This window comes from Salvelinus namaycush, chromosome 6 (assembly GCF_016432855.1).
Source record: "Salvelinus namaycush isolate Seneca chromosome 6, SaNama_1.0, whole genome shotgun sequence".
Taxonomy (NCBI): domain Eukaryota; kingdom Metazoa; phylum Chordata; class Actinopteri; order Salmoniformes; family Salmonidae; genus Salvelinus; species Salvelinus namaycush.
In genome coordinates, this window is record NC_052312.1 from 18,010,042 (window position 1) to 18,018,930 (window position 8,889).

An 8,889-nucleotide genomic window follows, 5' to 3' on the forward strand; every position below is an offset into this window, starting at 1 on the left:
AGGCACGCAGAGAATTCAGTTCATTGTTCGCTGTTAGGGGGTCCTGCGTGCCCTGGGCATTACAGAATCAAATCTAGAATCAAATCTGAATCAAACTAGTCGAAATATTTGTTCATTTTACTGAACGAGTTGAAAAGATCAGTCAGTAAAAAAAGCAGAACTGCCCATCACTAATATAAAATTCCCAGAACCGGGTATTCAGAACACATGCCCATTGATTTTGGTATAATGTTTGAGCAGAGGATCACAGAACTAGCCATGGCAAAATGCATAAAATTGCAGTAACTTTGCTTTAAAACTGCAAAATTGTCTTTCAGCTCAATGAAAGAATTTGTAGAATTGCAGAAAATGTGCTTTACAACAGCAACATTTTCTTTACACTGCCAAGATGCCTTTAGCTACCTTCTAGCTAGCTAATAGATTATGTTAGAGTTTACACTTCCTCTTCCAATGAAGTAAGGGGAGGTCAAAACAATGTCTACCAAATCTATTCATTTTAAAATGTTGATTACCTCATTCTTCTTGCCATTATCATTCACCTGATAAGACAAGACATGACGTAGATGTTTTGCTAATATATGGTCGCCGGCTTGCCTGGACAGGGGTACCTGGGCAATAAAGGTTTGAAAACCCCTGACCCAGAGCTCAAGCTCTCACAGCATCTCCAACGGTCGAGCCTCCGAGCGTGAGGAGAGGAAAAGGTCTGTGCTATCATTGGATCCTTCGGACATCCCTACCCCATTGAAGTTGAAATGTAAAATGGTTAAGGGTTTAGGTTTAGGCTAGGAACTTCCCAAGGATCCCAGATAGCACTGACGACAGAAAAGGCAGAGGTCTTATGCCAGTTGAATCCAGAAGCAAATCCAACACCGTCCTAACGGTGGTCGGGGATGCAACAATGTAACTAAATTAGTCTGTGCAAGAATGAGCTAAAAGTAACCTGGGGGTTACATACACTTCCCACAAAATAGACTTGGTGTTCCGACAAGTCCCAACATCTTTGACCTCAAATGCATGCAATACATTAATACATACACAGCATTGTCAATGTGTCATAGCTTGATTTGACATCATAAAAGTACATACAAGTCTTTCTCTCCTCTCTCTCTTGCTCTCTCTCGCTTTAGCTGGGGCTATGTTCGTTCCAACCAACAAAGGATTCGGGAAAATATTCAGACCCCTTCCCTTTTCAACATTTTGTTACGTTACAGCCTTATTCTAAAATGGACTAAATAAAATCATCAATCTACACACAATACCCCATAATGACAAAGTGAAAAGAGGTTTTTAGAAAATTTTGCAGAATTATTAAAAATAAAAAACTGAAATTCCTTATTTACATAAGCATTCAGACCCTTTGCTGTGAGACCCGAAATTGAGCACAGGTGCATCCTGTTTCCATTGATCATCCTTGAGATGGATCTACAACTTGATTGGAGTCCACCTGTGGTAAATTCAATTGATTGGACATGATTTGGAAAGGCTCACAACTGTCTATATAAGGTCCCACAGTTGACAGTGCATGTCAGAGCAAAAACCAAGCCATGAGGTTGAAGGAATTGTCCATAGAGCTCCAAGTCAGGATTGTGTCGAGGCACAGATCTGGGGAAGGGAGTCAAAACATTTTTTGCAGCATTGAAGGTCCCCAAGAACACAGTGGCCAGACGGAAGCCACTCCTCAGTAAAAGGCACATAACAGCCGCTTAGAGTTTGCCAAAAGGCACCTAAAGGACTCTCAGACCATGAGAAACAAGATTATTTGGTGTGATGAAACCAAGATTGAACTCTTTGACCTGAATGCCAAGCATCCCTACGGTGAATTATGGTGGTGGCAGCATCCTGCTGTGGGGATGTTTTTCAGCGGCAGGGCGTGGGAGACTAGCCAGGATTGAGGGAAAGATTAAAGGAGCAAAGCACAGAGAGATTCTTGATGAAAACCTGCTCCAGAGTGCTCAGGACCTCAGACTGGGGTGAAGGTTCACCTTCCAACAGGACAACAACCCTAAGCACACAGCCAAGACAACACAGGAGGGGCTTTGAGACAAGTCTCTGAATGTCCATGATTGGCCCAGTCAGAGCCCGATCAAACATCTCTGGAGAGACCTGAAAATAGCTGTGCAGCGACGCTCCCCATCCAACCTGACAGAGCTTGAGAGGATCTGCAGAGAAGAATGGAAGAAACTCCCCAAATACAGCTGTGCCAACCTTGTAGCGTCATACCCAAGAAGACTTAAGGCTGTAATCGCTGCCAAAGGTGATTCAACAAAGTTCTGAGTAAAGGGTCTGAATACTTATGTAAACGTGATATTAAAATTTGCACAAAAAATCTCAACTTGTTTTTGCTTTGTCATTATGGGGTATTTTGTGTAGATTGAGGAGTAAAAAATACAATTGAATCAATCTTAGAATAAGGCTGTAACGTAACAAAATGTGGAAAAATTCAAGAGGTCTGAATATTTTTTCCAAATGCACTCTATATGTATTCAAATTGAAAGTGAAAGTGCTAATGCCTTCCTGTGTCCTGACTGTAGGCTAGGCTTTGTGTGTGTCTTGGCCGTCTGCGCAGGGACCTTTGAAATTGCTTACAATCTCCAAGTCAATTTGCAGGGGCGGCTCGAGCCTGTAAGCCAGCCGACTGACTCTGACTGCATTGAAATCAGCAGAAATCTTATTGACTAAAGCATGTCCCAATTAACTCTGATCACAACTCATAAAACGCTCATTAGAAGGCCTATTACTGGGCAATGGGCAAGTCGGGGTCAGGCTATCAGACTGTGATTTGTAATCTCTGGAATGGAAACTTGGCGGCTACATGAGTTGCTGAATTTGGGCTCCTGAGACTATATAAGGAGAGGAGTGAGGAAATATACGTGGTGTTTTGGTGTGGGAGACAGGCTTGAGGCACATAAAAGCACCGTCCTGTTGCAAATTGAAGTGACATTGAAGTGAAATATGCTGACAGAAGAGAGAAATCTGCAGATTCATGATGTATTCAGTTGTTAGACACCCCACCCAACAGTGCTGGGACTCCCCTGCCCGACACACACACACAACCACACACGCTGGGACTCTCCTCCCAGACAGTCAGTCATTAGTGAAAGCAGAGCAGCATCCCCTCGTTTAGAATCCATAGACCTGATCACAACATTCTGCTCCACCAGGCTGTATTAAAAGTATCTCTCTCTCTCTCTCTGACTGTCCCTCTCTTTCTCTCTCAGGGGCTATTCTTCACTCTTGTTCTCTCATCTCTTTCTCTATCCCCCATCTTTGTTTTTGCAGGCCAAAAGAATAAATGGATAATGATGATCCAATCCACTATGTGAGCTTACAACCCCTCAGCATTGAGGTTGTCTGCCATTCTTTCTGTGTGTCCTTGCTTCGGGTTGTATTATCCTAAGTTGTGTGAGTCCCAGGCGCAGACTGTAAAACAGGTTATCTCAAGAGAGTTTCGCCTCACAAGTCTCTACATCTCTTATTTTGTCATACTGTGTTTTTTTTTTTTTTTACTGTAGAAATTCCTTTCCTTCCTCCTCTCTCACACCACCAGACTGGGTGGTTAGATAATTACCGCAGTACGAGGCTGTGTCCCAAATTGCACCATATTCCTTACATAGTGCACTACTTTCCACCAGGACCCAAATGGCTCTGGTCAAAAGTAGTGCACTATTTAGGGAATAGAGTGCCATTTGGGATGGAAGCCAAGCTTGTTTTGGGAGCGCTCTGCAGCCAATTGATTTCTTGGTTGTGGTCAGGATGAGCGTGAAGTTTGGCTGGTGAAAGACAATCCCTCACACAAATACAGTCTGTCTGGAGTCTGGATGGTGGTAGGACTGGGAGGAGAGAGGACTAGCTGACTGACTGGGTGGGAGGATGTGCTTCTCACAATATTTTCCTCGGAATAAAAGCATGAAATAAATCTCCACGCCTATGAAACCTGACATGATTACCCAAAGCCTCTCTGTCTCTCTCTCCGTCTCTCTCTAATACATTGAACACACACTCACACACTAGCTCGCTCTCTTATACTATTGAGAGATTACAGCAGCAACAAATCCTCTCTCTGAAGCATCAATCAGCAGACCAGTAGCCCACACATTGAAGCGGAATTAAATGTAATGTATTTTCAGAGCTCTCACACCGCCTGCTCCCTCCTAACATTCGACCCTTATATAATGGTCAGCACTATCACACTTCAGGTAGATCATCATCCCGTCACTTCAATGGGCAGTGAGCCTCCGCTGTTAACACAGTGCACTAATGTTGTCCAGAGCCCTATGGTAATTCACTTTATAGGGAATAGCATGCCATTTGGGACGCAGCTTACTGCCCTTCCTCTATTTCCCTCCGTTTCACTGCAAATGGGGCTTTGATTCCATACAGAGAAGGCACGATGCATGCATTAGTAAGGCCAAGGTAAGGATATGAAAATTCATATAAAGAGTTACCCAGCAACCACCCAATAATTGCTACCTCTGAGGGAATCATTGAGGTTGGAGAGTAATGTTGACAAAAAATAGGCCACATTCACACAGAAATGTGTCATAAATAAACTGTGCTTTAATACCTATACGTGGTGTCTTCTTGCTCTTCTCTCTCTCTTTCTCTCTCTCTCTGTATCTCTCTGTATCTCTCGATCTCTCTCTCTCTCTTTCTCTCTCTCTCTGTATCTCTCTGTATCTCTCTACCTCCTTCCACCACTTATCTCACTTTGTCTTTGATAAATTTGCTGATGGATAGAAGAATTGAAGAAGTGGTTCAACAGACTCCAACTCCTGGCTGGCTCTCTGTACTAGGTCCTCTCTCTCGGGTCTCCCTATCATTACCTCCACTAGGCCAATTATTTGCACTGTCAGCCCATCTCTGATATGGCTTCAAAGGGGGAGGTATTTCAAGGTGACACCAGTGAAGAGGGGCTGATATGGGGGGGGGGGCTGGCAATGGTTTGAAGATCTTTTGATCACTTCGCGAATCGCTCCCCTCCTGACGAAAAGGGGCAAGGGAGGAAAGGATAGAGGTGTCAGAGGCAGAGCAGCTCGTTCTGCAGTGGAGCCTGTGTTGTCACTTTGTCTACTAAAAGCAGAGGGCTGGCTCAGGCTCCATCTCGCCCCCTTGTTCTGCAGAGGAGTTTAAAGGATGCAAGCAAAAGCTTCATAATCATGATTGACACAATGTTCTGTTGGGAAAAAATAATTAAATTGTAGGCTAATAGTAGGCCTAATTCAGGGATGGACAACTGGCAACTTCCTTTTGAAGGACCTAGGATCGGGGTCTCAACTTACTGTTGAGAGTTAGAATAGTGGAATACATGAGGTGCAATTTAGACATTTGGTTGTGCATCAGCAGTTTTTCTCTTGTTATGTCAGTCACTGATAGTCAATCAATTAGCCTATGTCAGCTAAAAACTTTTAGACTGCTAAATTCGTTTAGTGGTCAGCTATCTAAGTTTGTTATCATGGTCAAATTACTGTCCGGGGGGCCCGCATTGATTTTGTTAGTCAGTTTCACTCAGTTATCATATTAAACACTGCAAACATTTCTCTCCATCCTATGGCAAAATGTGTAAAATTGCAGTAAATTAGCTATTTAACAGCTCATTTTCCTCTCCGTGCCATAGATTTTTTTTAAAGAATGCCCTGAAATGTGTTCTAAAATTGCTAAATCTTCTCTCCACCCCATGGCAATATGTGTAGAATCGCAGCAAACTTGCTTTAAAACTGCAACATTTTCTCTACACCCCATGGCAAAATGTGTAGAATTGCAGGAAATTAACTCTAAAACGTTGTTTATTGAACCTTTATTTTGACAGGGAAGTCATACTGAGACTAGGGTATCTTTTACAGATAAGCCCTGCATAAATACACCAAACACACACAATATACAACAATACAAAACATATGAAGAAAAACAGACACGTTTATCATCATGGAGGTCTCCGATCATTACTCTGAACTAACCAAGGGGGACCAGAACATCTAAGTTCAGAGAGCTCTGTAGGTTGTTCCTCATAAAAGGCACAAAAAAAGAATAGTTTGGTCATTTGTAAATCTAAATTGAATTAATGATGATAGATACATAGGACGTTTCTGCATGAGTGCTTTGTAGAGTTATATACAAAGAGGCCCAACCCACTTTTTGATACAAAACACATTGGTGGGTTCTATAACCATCACCAGTATTAAACCTAAGGGCAAAGTGTAGATGCTGCTACATTCATATAGATTATATCCCCATAATCTAAAATAGACATAAAAGTGGCCTGGACAATTTCCTTCCTATTAAAAGGATTGGACCTTTTTTCGAAATTTTAGCCAAAAATGACATACCCAAATCTAAATGCCTGTAGCTCAGGACCTGAAACAAGGATATGCATATTCTTGATACCATTTGAAAGGAAACAGTTTGAAGTTTGTGTAAATGTGAAATAAATGTAGAGGAATATGACACATTACATCTGGTAAAAGATAATACAAAGAAAAAAACATGCGTTTTCCTTTTTTAAAATATATATTTTTCATCATCTTTGAAATGCAAGAGAAAGGCCATTATATCGCGTAGGAGTCTAAGTGCAATTTAGATTTTGGCCACTAGATGGCAGCAGTGTATGTGCAAAGTTTTAGACTGATCCAATGAACCATTGCATTACTGTTCAAAATGTTGTCTCAAGTCTGCCCAAATGTCCCGACTTGGTCAATTTATATATTTTCAATCACATAACCATAGAGAACATACAAAAATGATATGGTAATAAAAAATGTAAGTTTACACTCCCAGGAATGTCATAAAAGACAGAAAAGACACTAACTTTCACACATCTAGATGGGGGGCAAACACAGCAGGGGTTCAAACTGTAGAACCCAGTTCCTACATTGAATATAAAAATTGATTTTATCAAACAAAATTCTGCTAAATTTTATCTCTGGGACCCTCAGGAAGACAAATCAGAGCAAGATTACTGAATGTAAGTACATTATTTACCTTCAGAGGTGAATGTATCAAACCAGTTGCCGTGATAAAAGTTTTTTGTTATTGTGCACTCTCTTCAAACAATAGCATGGTATTTTTTCATTGTAATAGCTACTGTAAATTGGACAGCGCAGTTAGATTAACAAGAATTTAAGCTTTCTGCCCATATAAGACATGTCTAAGTCCTGGGAAATGTTCTTGTTACTTACAACGTCATGCTAATCACATTAGCTCAACCGTCTCACGGGGGGGGGGGGGGGGGGGGGACCGATCCCGTAGAGGTTAACAAAAGTTAGACATGCTTTGTTTATGTAAACACAGACACTAGACAGAGATATGGCTTTTTCTTTACAACTCTGCCTAGAAGGCCAGCATCCTGGAGTTGCCTCTTCACTGTTGACGTTGAGATTGGTGTTTTGTGGTTTCTATTTCATGAAGCTGCCAGTTGAGGACTTGTGAGGTGTCTGTTTCTCAAACTAGACACTCTAATGTACTTGTCCTCTTGCTCAGTTGTGCACTGGGGCCTCCCACTACTCTTTCTATTCTGGTTAGAGCCACTTTTTGCTGTTCTGTGAAGGGAGTAGTACACAGCGCTGTATGAGATCTTCAATTTCTTGGCAATTTTCTATGGAATAGCCTTCATTTCTCAGAACAAGAATAGACTGATGAGTTTCAGAAGAAAGTTCTTTGTTTCTGGCCATTTTGAGCCTGTAATCGAACCCACAAATGCTGATGCTCCAGATATTCAACTAGTCGAAAGAAGGCCAGTTTTATTGCTTGTTTAAATCAGAACAACAGTTTTCAGCTGTGCTAACATAATTGCAAAAGGGTTTTATAATGATCAATTAGCCATTTAAAATGATAAACTTGGATAGGCTAACACAACGTGCCATTGGAACACAGGAGTGATGGTTGCTTTTTGTACCTCAAGGAACTCAGATTTGACCTCATCTACCTCGATGGCCTGAGTTCTGTCATTGAGATAATAATGAAACCATCGGCAAGCATCAGTACCGAACCTTATTGACAACAGCATATTCAACAGAATGACATGGTTCTACAGTATCAAAAGCTTTTGACAAGTCTACAAACATGGCAGCACAATCCTTTCTATCATCTAACAAGCCGTAGTGGTGCTATGTTTAGGTATGAATCAATCCGGACTGATTAACATTAAGAATACCATTTACAGATACTAAATAAGATAGCTGTTTCTTGACCAATGACTCTAGTATTTTCGCAAGATAAGGAAGCCTCGAAATGGGTCGATAATTATCAAGATCTCTATACTATCCCCATCCATGTGGAGTGGTGGCACAAAAGCTGCTTTCTACACTTCTGGAATATTTCCTGATACTAAAGTTAAATAAAAAAAAGTGTGTTACTGAGCCAGTAATGATGGGGGGGGGGGGGGGGGGGGGGCTGCATACTTAAGCAAATACGGGTCCAAATTGTCAGCGCCTAATGACTTCTTGGTGTCGATAGCTAATAAGGCAGCAAGAACTTCAGTTTCTATGAGCTGCCGAAAAGAAAAACCCTGACTACTTAAAAAATGTCTTTCCGCATTGCTCGCAATGTGTGTGGGACTTGAATGAGGGTATGAAGACCCGCGAGCAGCTGCGGACCCTCATGATGAGTTCCAATTTTTTGTGGCCCTCACCCCCATCAAAGTTGCCCATCCCTGGCCTAACTGCTGTGACCGATTAGATTAGATTTAAAAATCATAGCAACCTATCCAATCTCTGACCAGGGCTGGGCCCCACTGTCCTTATCTCAACTGATGTACTTATAGTAGGCTACAGTGGGTCACAAATTTAATCATGGAGTACAAATCTGCTTTGTAGTTTTTAGGAGAGCTATATTACCGGTACATACACTACTAATCCCAAGATCCTCAGTGGAGGGCGTGATTTCCGAGGTCTGTGT